Source organism: Schistosoma mansoni, chromosome 2 (assembly GCF_000237925.1).
Source record: "Schistosoma mansoni strain Puerto Rico chromosome 2, complete genome".
Taxonomy (NCBI): Eukaryota; Metazoa; Platyhelminthes; class Trematoda; order Strigeidida; family Schistosomatidae; genus Schistosoma; species Schistosoma mansoni.
Genome location: NC_031496.1, coordinates 29,573,784 through 29,586,405, shown reverse-complemented (window position 1 = coordinate 29,586,405; position 12,622 = coordinate 29,573,784). Strand labels below are relative to the sequence as shown.

General features: G+C 34.5%; 1 non-coding gene across 1 annotated transcript; it reads right to left on the bottom strand.

The window, feature by feature from the left end:
• Nucleotides 1–10,277: 10,277 nt before the first annotated feature.
• On the bottom strand, nucleotides 10,278–10,344 carry Smp_tRNA_02250_Gln_TTG.1.1. The gene has a single exon. It is a non-coding gene (tRNA).
• Nucleotides 10,345–12,622: the final 2,278 nt, after the last annotated feature.

Genomic DNA, 12,622 nt, shown 5'->3' with positions numbered 1-12,622 from the left:
TGTGACCCCATCCCGTAGAAAACCAACTCGCTAAAAAAACGCTAATCAGAAAAAAATTATTCAAACCAGTGAACACACCAATAGCTAAGAATAAGAGAATAAGTACATTTTTTAACATAGTCTTGAGGATACTTCTAATTGCTTCAAACAAACTTCAGTGGGAAAAACGAGTAAAACTCAGATATAAAGAGAGGAAGAAAAATATCTAACACTTCAGAGCCCTTTGTAGTTCTACTTAAAATCTTAGCTCACTTAATCCTTTTCTATTTTCAGAATGTTCAAATTAGGAAATTCAAGTCATCAATGATCTGATAACATTAAACGTTAGAAGTGACTTTGACTTCAGAATCTTGTTAACATTATCACTCTAATATGAAACAGTTAAATAAACTTTTTTTAAATGGACATTTTAATCAAGTGTAATGACTTAATTCCATTATATCAGAATATAAACAAATAGAGGTTAAGTGCTCGCGCGCGAGAATGATAGGTCCTGGGTTGGAATCTCGCGAGGCGGGATCGTGGATGCGCACTGCTGAGGAGTCCCACAATAGGACGAAATTGATGTCCAGTGCTTCCAGGTTTTCCATGTTGGTCTAGCTTCAATTGATTCATGATCTCAACTATTGAAATTATTATGGTATCCACAAAACCCCCTTTGAAAATAAATATACATACAGTGATGAATGCAAACGTACAAGATAGGTTTGACAACTTTTCATGTAAATATATACATACTGAATGGAATATCTCTGATAGGACCTATCTAAAAGTTGTAAGTTCTACATGTTGTCCAACACTAATCACTGGGACTGATTGCACATTATTTAAAAAATAAATAAATAACTAGATACAAAAATCATTTGACTAGAATTGACTACTAAAAATTTAAACTATTGAATACTTAAACGCTTAAACGCTCACTGTGAGACCTGTAGGTCCTCGATGAATCTCTGGTCTAAACAAGATTGTACATTTCTGACAAGTCCTATACAAGAATAAAACAGTTTTTTCATTCTTTATTGATAATCACTTGTTGTTGAACTAAGGTAGCTTTGAGACGTGAACTATGAAATACGACAATCATCATAAACCGCTTATATATTTTCCTAGAATTATTAGAAATTTCCTCTAAAACTATAAAGCTGAAAAGGAATAAAATGTAACAAGTGAATACCTCACAACTTGAATTTGTGCATCAAAAACATTCTTACACTTAACTACATATTGGTACATTAGTATCTTGTTGAAAAATAGCATTTTCATGAACTAGAACATCGAGTATTGTTGTCTTGCTTGGAGATTAATGAAATAAGTTATCTATAGTTTAGTGATTTATTTAGTGTTCCAAGTTAACACTTTCGAAGAATCCCACATCAGGAGGAACCTATTGTTGATTGCTTCGTGGTTTCAAATGATATCATAACTAAGCCACGATATTTTAATTTTAAACATCATATAACACGAATAGATAATTTAATCAAGGAATCAAATATCACTTAAAGTCCTTCCTAGTGCAGATCGAATACTATCGATCAAATTGCAATGCGGCCCGGATAGTTCAGTGGTAACGTCTCTGACTGTGAAGCTGAGTGGCACGGGATCTAATCCGTCGGGGAGCACCAGTTCCCTCAAGATTACAAGTACACCTTGCTGATGAATGCCAAGTAGCACGAAACCCAGGTTCAGGGTTTCCTGTTGACCACCTTCTTATCTCAACATAGTGCACGCAGTGTCGAGCCACCTAGACTACTGACCACATTGCAACTTGATCAATAGCATTCGATCTGCATTAAGAAAGACTTAACACACATGACATTAATTACCATCCAATGATCAATCAATTGTGAGAACATCATAATAACATTAAAAGATAATAAATCCTCATTGATTGCATATACTTATCAATAATGTGATTACGTAACATCTTAATTCGAATGGTCTAATGAAAAATCACATTTTAAATCACCTTTCTTTTCCATTATTCTATACAGTTAGTTGGGGGAAAAAAAGAAAGGGAAACAATAACATTTACCAATGAATTCTTATTTTAATCCTATGGATGTAGATCCTTAAAGTAGATGGTAACCAAAAAAAACGAAAGAGACATATATTATAGAATATGTTTGTATTCTTTTATATATTAGTATGGTAAACATGTTTACATTATGGAATGTCTACATGTCAATCACTCTTAGATCCCTCTTAGCTAGTAAGTTATACAAATTACATATACATATAAGCGTTTTGGGCATCAAAGTTGTTCAGAGTATACTAGAACAATCAGAGTAATGCATAACTATATCTAAAAGGAAACATATTTGAATACATATATAAAGAAATTTCATGCATATTTGTACAGAACTACATAGTCATTCACTAGCTGTGCTATTTTTTGTTCAGTTTTTGATTAATTCTCTTCTTGTACTACTATTTCTATGTCTAGTTTTGACGTAATCACAGCATGTGTTTGTCGGACACATTTATCATTACATAAATGAATCTGAATTAACTTATATATATGCATATATAATGTATTTTCATAGTAGAAATCATGAGTCAATTGAAGATAGATTACCTTAGAAAACCTGGAAGCACTGCTTGATGGCCGTTTCGTCCTATTATGGGACTCTTCAGCAGTGTGCATCCACGATCCCGCCCTGCAAGATTCGAACGCAGGACCTACCAGTAAACGGTTGTTCAGACTTCGTGCATTGCTTGAAGTTAGACAATAACATCGTTGGATACCGGCTGGCTCAGTGGTCTATCGTTTAAGTGCTCTGGCACGAGACTGTTAGGTCTTGGGTTCGAATCTCGCGAGTGCGGGATCGTGGATGAACACTGCTGCGGAGTCCCATAATAGGACCCAATGACCGTCCAGTGCTTACAGGTTTTCCATGGTGGTCTAGCTTCAATTGACTCATGATTTTTAATATGAAAATACTGAAATCTCTACAAAACCCCTTCTTATCCATATATAATGTATCAGAAAATCAGTGAAAATATTGTTACTATTCTATGAAATAAAATTTAACATGAGTAGCAACAAAATGAGGAATGTGTGTTTCGTCCTTTTTGAGACTCATCAACTGAATAAACTTGAATTCTAGAATTGATATTCACTCTGAGATTTTAACTTCGTGTCTTCCATTATAAAAGCTCAAACAGGATAATCCAATCTATTAAATCTATTCTATTATTTCTTTTTTCAGTAATGAAAAAATTACATACTCTTACGTTCATATCCATATTTATCATAATAGTACTACTACTATTAATGATAATAAGATTTGACAAAATCTGACGAAACCAATGAGTTGAATGAATGAATAAATAGTTAAAGAAGAGACTAATGAATGGAATCTTTCAATAAAGTACTAATGTTGAATAATTTTACGTCATATAATCATAATAACAATCTATTAATCAATAAATATTATTGTATCTGGGTTATAGAGAAACTAAAACACTTTTATGTCATAAATTTAGGTTGAAATATGTTACCCTTTTCTTTTTTTTCTAAATATGAACGGAATGTGTATAGGTTTTTCACTTAGTTACAAAGTATATATGATGTATACAAAGTCTATGACAACTTAATACTTAAAAACTTTTTGTGTTACTATGATTGTATGTTTTCAGTTGATAAAATTATAAAAATGGATTATATATATATATATATCGTATACATCACTGGGTGAACAGCTTGACGACATATTAACTACATTTACTCAAGTAATGAACTCTTATAGGTATCATTATCAAGTTTTGATATGATAATTTTGAATAAATTGAGCATTGGGTTGATTGTTATAAATAAATACTATATTTGTAATATTATAAAATTGAGATCATCAGCCAATTCAAGTTAGATCATCATGAAAAACCTAGAAGCACTGCTTGACGGCCGTTTCGTCCCGTTGTGATACTCCTCAGCAGTGTGCATCCACGATCCTACCTCTCGAGATTCGGACCAAAGACCTATTAGTCTCGCGCGCGAACTCCTAGCCACTAGACCACTGAGCCGACCGGTATCCAACGGTGCTAATGGCTAACTTCAACCAATCCACGAAATCGAGCAGCCATTCACCAATGTCTTTAGCGAGTTATTACCTCCCAACAGATCTGGTTGAACTCCACTGGTTACTGCTTCTCACTAAAACTTCATGAAATACCTCATGGAGCCAGTCACTGGTGAGCAGTGGTCTAGTGGTTAAGCGTTTGCATGTGAGACTGATAGGTCCTAGATTCGAATCTCATGAGGCGGGATCGTGGATGCGCACTGCTGAGGAGTATCACAATAGAACGAAACGGCCGTCAAGCAGTGCTTCTAGGTTTTTCATGGTGATCTAGCTTCAATTGACTCATGATCTCAACTACATAAAATTACTGAAATCTCCACATAACCCCTTTCTGATAATATTTGTAATATCCCAATAAGTAGAAAAATTAGATTTTCTGACGTTTCGTGACTTGGTGCAAACCACTACTTTGTTATCTGAACCTGTTTATTCTAGTTAGAATTTTGTTAGCGAGGTTGTTTTCTACGGTAGAACTACTACAACCACCACCAAAAAAGTACAGGTATTTATAATCAGTAGTCTATGCAAGATACTCAATGTCCGTCAATCGTATACCATCAGCAACAGACTACTGTGGAAAAGAACAAACTAGCATCGAACTGAAGAGAAAATTATGACAGGCTGGAGGTGCATAGGACATTCATTACGAAAATCATCAGACTGTATAACGAGGCAAATACTCACTTTGAATAATGAAGGCGAAAGGAAAAGAGGAAGACTAAGAAACATATTGCGTCAGGAATTGGAAGCAAACGTCGAAAGAATGAAAAGCAAGTTGAAAGGATTGCCCAGTACAGAGTTGGATGGAGAATGCTGGTGAGTGATCTATGCTCTTCGGCGAGACGTAACAGCTGCAAGTATGCAAGTAATCTCAACCTGTAAACCAAACGAACGTATGGTATACATTGGATTAATAAACATAGTACAATTAACCTAAGGGTTAACTATAAACAAAATTACTTACTAGACAATTGATAGTTGACATTATTAGAAGGCACTATTTGAAAATGACTATTCCCTTAGTTCTATTAACTGAAGCATCAGATGACATTTGAAACGTTTTGAATGATACCTCACATTGATTATTGCCATAAGTTATGATTATGGAAAAGTTTCCAGCAAAAACTAATGGATTTTTTTTTTACATTCTATGAAACGGCCATAAAATTCATTAACGAATTTAGCTAATATTCCTCATTTGTCAACCTAAACTATTGATGTGTTGGGGATGTCAAATCCCCAGCACATACTTGGTAAATAGCTTAATTTTTATAATTTATTTTGAAAATTTGAATTTCCTTGTTTTCGTGCCAAAGGTGCTTTTTTCCCCTTCAAGTCGTATTTCCCACTTGTAAAATATCTTAAATGCTATTGGTCCGTTGTAGCTTTGAGTGTGTTATTTTTGCAATGCTGCCCAAGGACTAATTATCGCTGTATATATACGTTTGAGTTTTTCCCCTTATGACTTGCTTGTACTCGGCTGCTTACGGAATATATATTCCCCTACTTTGTCTTGGACTTCTTCATCTAGTTCGCGGGGCCTGCGACAACAGATTAGATTAGCTTATCGTGTCAGTGTGTCATTGACCTTCATTCGTTACCTCGAAATCGACTTAGTTCAAGCATATCATGATGACTGAATGATAATTCCTTGGATAAATTATTTTCCTAAATAATAAGCAGTGGGATCTAGTGATTAGATTTTCATTCCCTATACAACCTATCAGTTGAGTATACTAAATTCTTGTGTTGACTTTCAGTTTGAAGCCAAAATACCATTGCTCATCATCTAAAATCATAGACTTATATCTGAGACACATGATGGACTGATAGTTACAGACAATCATGAGATATCCACCTAAGGATTCCATTTATTGACATATACCGATCTAATGCAATCAACAGCCATCTCAGATAATTTAATCAATGATTGATCAATTTAATTTTTAAATAAAACCAGAAACTCTAATTGGAAATCTAATAGAATACATTCCAAACTATTGTGTGTATTGTAAGCAAAGATGGATAATGGCTAGCAGTGGAATCCAGGACGCGCGCCACTTCGTCCTATTTGGGACTCGTCATCTGGATGTACCTGAATCTCAGAATTGATGTTCACTCTGAGACTCGAACCCAGTACCTTTCGCTTCAAACGCCGTCAATTCAAACGTCGATTCAAACAAACAATACTAAATGAATTTATTGTATGTATATTTCTGATTCACACGATAACTAAATATATCCATAAATACTACCAAAAAAAGCGACATTATTTTTCCATCACCTTGAATCATTAATCCTAATCATTAGCTAAGATTATCAGTCATAGTTATCTAAGATGACAGTCAGTCTGTTACCCTAATTATATTATGTTAACCTAATTTTTTTGTTCTTAATGATAAATGTGGAAACAGAATTTCTTCTTCAACTAATTCATTCATTCCTTCTTCTCCTTCTTCTTCTCTTTCCCTTTAATTTGTTATCATATCTATAAATTACTACGAATCTTTTTTCAATATATGAATTCACATCTGTTTTCCAAATAATAAAGTCGTTTTTGACTACTACTACTTATTATTATTATTAGTAATAGTAGTAGTAGTAGTAGCAGTGGTAGTAGTATTAGTATCGTTGGTATAATCAGTGATAAATAGATTATATCACGTTATGTTGTTCATTTGATTCACTAAGCAAACTTAATCGCCATATATATATATATATATATATATATACGTGTATAAGCTATTTCCCATTATATGTAATACGTTTATACACGATAGTGTTACCCTTAGAATCTTGAGCAAAACCCAAATTTATTCTTTCATCCAAGTTAATATAATCTCAAGTCATTTTATATGTTATTATTGTCTATGGTATTAATAACACTACAGATGTGACCTAACTGTAAGATAATAAAATAGGCTTCATTTATCATATTGAAAATAAAACAGTAGCCTTTATAATTTCATACTGTGAGATAAGATGTATAAAATCATTTTTCATAGTTGAAATCATGAGTCAATTGAAGATAGACCGCCATGAAAAACCTGGAAGCACTGCTTGACGGCCGTTTCGTCCTATTGTGGGACTCCTCGGCAGTGCGTACCCACGATCCCGCATCGTGAGATTCGAATCCAGGACTTATCAGTCTCGCGCCAGAGCGCCTATCCTCTAGACCATTGAGCCAGCATCCAGTCCTGTTAATGTCTAATTTCAACTAATCCACGAAGTTGAGCAACACATCCACCATTGTTTTCAGTCTCACAACAGACATAGTTGAACTCCAGTGGTCGCTGCTTCTCACTAGAACTCCAGGAAATATCTCTAGAAGTCAGTCACAATAGGACGAAACGGCCCTCCAGTGCTTCCAGGTTTTCCATGGTGGTCTAGCTTCAATTGACTCATGATCTCAACTATTAAAATTACTATAATATCCATAAAAACCCCTTCTGATAAATAATAACAATTTCTAACCACAATTCCCATAAGTCTAGACTAGATAATCCGTTATTCTATCCATAAAAACTGAATTACTCTTTATCGATTTCTATTACAAATAAATAAATAAATAAAGAGAAAAGAATTAATTCAAGATGACATTTTTATTTCTCGTTTTTTTTACCTATTTGTCGGCTTATCTGAAACCATAAGATGGTAACCAACGAAGAATATAGATCCTTGCTTAATATCGTAGTTAATATCGCACTAGTGACTGACTTCGAGAGGTAAATCCTGGAGTTCTAGTGGGAAACAGTGACCAGTGGAGTTCAAACCACGTCTGTTGTGAGATAAGAACTCACTGAAGACAATTGGTGAACGGTTGCTCAACTTCGTGGATTGGTTGGAGTTAGACATAAACACCATCGGATGCCGGCTCAGTGGTCTATCGGTTAAGTGCTCTGGCGCGAGAATGGTAGGTCCTGGGTTCGAATCTCGCGAGTGCGGGATCGTGTACGCGCACCGCTGAGGAGTACCACAATAGGGCATAACGACCATCCAGTACTTCCAGGTTTCCTTGGTGGTCTAGCTTCAATTGACTCATGCTTTCAACTATGATAATATCGTATATATTCATTGAATAACTTTCATTAGTGCTAACGGAACAAGTTGAATATGTAAATGTTTTGGGAACACAGGTTTCATACATACGTTAAAGTAGACAGACGATAGGAAATAAATGCTGATAGGAAAGGTTTTTCCAAGCACTTGACTAAAAGAAATTTATGTTCCAACTTCTATATAACTAACATAGGGCAATGAGTAATATCTATAAACGAATAGAGACAACTACACACATATATATGTATGAAATGTATATAGAAGAAAGGTCATGTTTAGTTATATATGAATCTATGATAAGTAATCAATAACGTTATCGTTACATATCCAAAGGTCGCATAAGTTCACATAACCGTTTGTATCAACTTATAACATCCATTTACCATGCAACTGTAAACTTGTTTATTATATGTATGACGCACCGTTACATCCTGTGCTATTTGTTTACATGGCAATTTAATCGTCTAAAAAAGCTTTTAAAAATTAACATAACATTTCGCTTCTAATTACATCATCATATTAAGGTTTAACTTTAGGGTAAATATGAGATAGATGGAATATGGTTGGTAGTGGGATCTATGATGTGCATTTAGTCGTATTTTGAACTCATCAGCTGGATGTACCTGCATCTGAGTTGATATTCACCCAGAGATTTGAACCAGTACCTTTCTTTTCAAACATCCAATGAATAAACCAACATCAAAAAACGGGGTAATTCAAATCGTTACAAATTAAGTTGAAATTCACACCTACTGTACAATTGAGTAGCTAATATCTCGTTGGGTATCTAAAGAGAAAGTTACTGAATTCGAATCCCAAGAGTGAATATTAACTATGAGATACAGGTATCTAATGAGTCTCGAATAGGATGAAGCATGAATTATGAACTCTAATACAAACCACGTCTCACCTATTCTATAAAAAGCTTATTATGATTTTATCGAGATAACCCACCATGGATGCACCTATCCCAACTAAGACTGATCTAAATTCTGTCAAAATATCAACAACGGAATAATCCAAACCATTATAAATTTAGGTAAATACTTAGCATCGTCATAGATTAAAATAATTGAATGACTTTACCAGGGGAACAACTGAACGAATACTGTGGATATGATGCAACCTAGTTTGTAACATCTCAGAATTCATGAATTAAAAGGAACATAAAACATAATTTCCTTCCTTGTTACACTTTTCAGTACGTTCACTGCCTACGACGTATGAATAACTGTAAATGAACTTTATGTAATTACATGGTGCGAAGAAATAGGGCTCGAGTTTGCCGTCTACACCACTTTGAATCGGTTCTTCGCCTCTGAACTCAACGATCTGTAATTTAAACGTTTCAAGACTATTCACGAGACAAAATTCTTGATAAAAGTTAAACAAGCCTAGAGGTTTGATTACTTAAACACCTGGTGATACATAGTGAACACTCTGTACGCTTTTCTTTCAGAAAGTAACACATGTGAAGTTAGTTATAATAACAGACACAGCTCCATAATGGGTGCTTCTTATTTATCCTTTCGTCAAACGACAGAACCATGGGCTACTCTCATTAATTATTTAAAATCTGTACATACATTTTCAGCCTCCTGATCTGAAATAGACTGGGTTAATGTGAAAAGTGACCATTTCATGATCCGAAACTAGACTTTCAATTGAACATATGAAACTACGTTCCTGTTTTGTGTAGATGTAAGGGACTAAATGATAAAGTGAAATACGATCTCGTACCCTTGAAAATATAATTTCCGGAAAACGCACATCATTCTGGATCTTTCAACCAATAACTTGAACCTACTTTAAGTAGCTAAGTCAAAACCTCATAAGATTAACATTTGTAACTAATTAATTTATTAAATAACGTGATCTAATCATTCAAAAGTCAACCATACGATCCCTTACTATTACTGTAAGTAATTTTTAAAATATTCCTTCGAATAAATCATTTACTTTTGAATACATTACATGGTTATCTCCCCTTTATTTCTATTCTTATCATTCCTAGCAAACTATATTAAGTTACGTGGTAAGCAAAGATGGATGGTGGCTAACAGTGGGATCCAGGACGCGCGTTTCGTCTTATTTGGGACTTGTCAGCTGGATGTAACTCCATCTCAGAGTTGATGTTCACTCTGGGACTCGAACCCAATACCTTTTACTTCAAACGCCATCGCGTTATCCACTCGGCCACTGAGTCCTGATAGCCACATAAAAATAATGGTTTGAGTTTCGCCCTATTGGGATTAACCACTAAATCTGATGTAAATACCTTCATCTGACGAGTCATAAACAGGATAAAATGTGCTTTTTGGATCTCGTTGCCAAACACAATTCATCTTTACCATCTCGACAAGTATTAACATTAACTGACACGTAACCTTAAATCAATCGAAATATGCTAAATCTTTTTAATTCCTTTCATAATTAAATGTAACATTGTTAATCAGTTGATAAAAACCCAACGAAATTAAATCAGTTTCATACTACACTACTCAAATAGTTATTCTTCTTGTGTGTTCGGGAGTTAATATTTGGAGTTCTAGTGAGAATCCGTGACCAGTGAAGCTAATCCGTGTCGGGTGTGAAGTAGTTACCCACCGAAGAAAGTGGAAGATGGTCGCGCAATATCGTGGATTGTTTGAAGTTAGACATTAACACAATCGAATCCCGAATCAGTGGTCTAGAGGTAAAATTTTCGCGCTCGAGACCAAAGGTCTTGGGTTCGATTCTTACATGCGGAGTAGTGGATGAATACTGCTAAGGAATCCCATACTTGGATGAAACAGCCATTAACTGCTTCGAGGTTTCCAACGGTGGTCTTACACTGATCGATTCATAATCTCAATCAAAACTTCTTGTATGTATTACATTTTTCGAAATGAAAAGTTGATAAAAGGAACCATGTGTACAAAGAAAAAAACTATTTTCTTCTTCTCCGCTAAAAGTTATTTCATCTGATATAATTAACGTTCAGTGTGTTAGAAACTAATCAAGTACCTTATCAACCAAACTTAATAGAAAAAAATAAAACCAATATCGTTTTTCGTGGATCGGTTGAGGTTAGACTTTAACACAGTTGGATACTGGCCGGCTCGGTGGTCTAGTGGTTAAGCGCTCGTGCGCAAGACTGATAAGTCCTAGGTTCGAAACTCGTGGAGCGGGATTATGGATGCTTACTACTGAGGAGTCCCATAATAGGACGAAATGGCCGTCCAATACTACCAGGTTTACCATGGTGGTCTAGCTTCAATTAACTCATGATCTCACCTATATAAAATATCATTTAGTTCTTTAGTTTACAAGAAGAATTTCTCTACTCAAATGAATTGATTACTTGTAAGTATTATCATTTCCAATTTCTTATCAACTATCTATCTAACTTCTGTATTATATTATTTATTATTATTATTATTTAAACCAGGTATGACATACTACTAAGGAATATAAATAGTGATATTTAAATAATACGCCAAGAAGTTAGCTAAGTTACACAAGATTGGCTTAGTTTGTTCGCCAAAAAAACCCCAGATTAACTAAATTCAAAATAGAGTATTAACTATTCAGCTTTTATTTATCAACTAGATTTCATCTGAACTATCTTAGATTCTTTCTTTAATCCTTAATTTATTTGAGTAGATTGTTTAAAAAATTTATACATTCATTGTCAACAGTATTAAATTTTATAGAGTTGAGATCATGAGTTAATTGAAGCTAGATCAACATAGAAAACCTGGAAGTACTGGACGGCCGTTTCGTCCTAGTATGGGACTCCTCAGCAGTGCGAAATTCGAACTCAGGACCTACCAGTCTCGCGCCAGAGCACTTAACCGATAGACCACTGAGCCAGCTGGCATCCAACGGTGTTAATGCCTAACTTTAATCAATCCACTAAATTGAGACATGGTGGTCTAGCTTCAATTGACTCATGATCTCAACTCTATAAAATCTTCACAAAACCCCTTCTAATAAGTAGTAAATTTTGTTAAATATGAGTTCCTGTAAAGATGGTCTTCTGTAGTGTAGTATGGGTTACTTATATCTACATAAGTAATATATCGTGATGGTCAGGCATAGAATGTATTTTGGCAGGAGATCGATAAGGAAAGAACAAGAACAAAGCATAATCGATACGAAAATGCATAAACAATGAAATCACAGAAGATGGACTGATATTTACAGAAAGAACGGTCAAGATTAAGTCAATTGGTTGTTATTTTGCAAATTAACTGCTTACTGTATGGTTAACAGATTTTAGTGAGATTGCCCCCACTAGTGTCCTGTTCATTGCAATAGAACGACAAAAATTTCAGTCTCATCAGATATTTCTTGTTTAAGTCATTATTCAGATATAAATTATCGAGTACATATATATAAATAATGGTCAGTTATTAAGGTATTATTTTGCCAAAATGTTTATTGAGTCAAACTTCTGCATCATATTAATTTACCAAGATAAAGAATGAATGAATCTA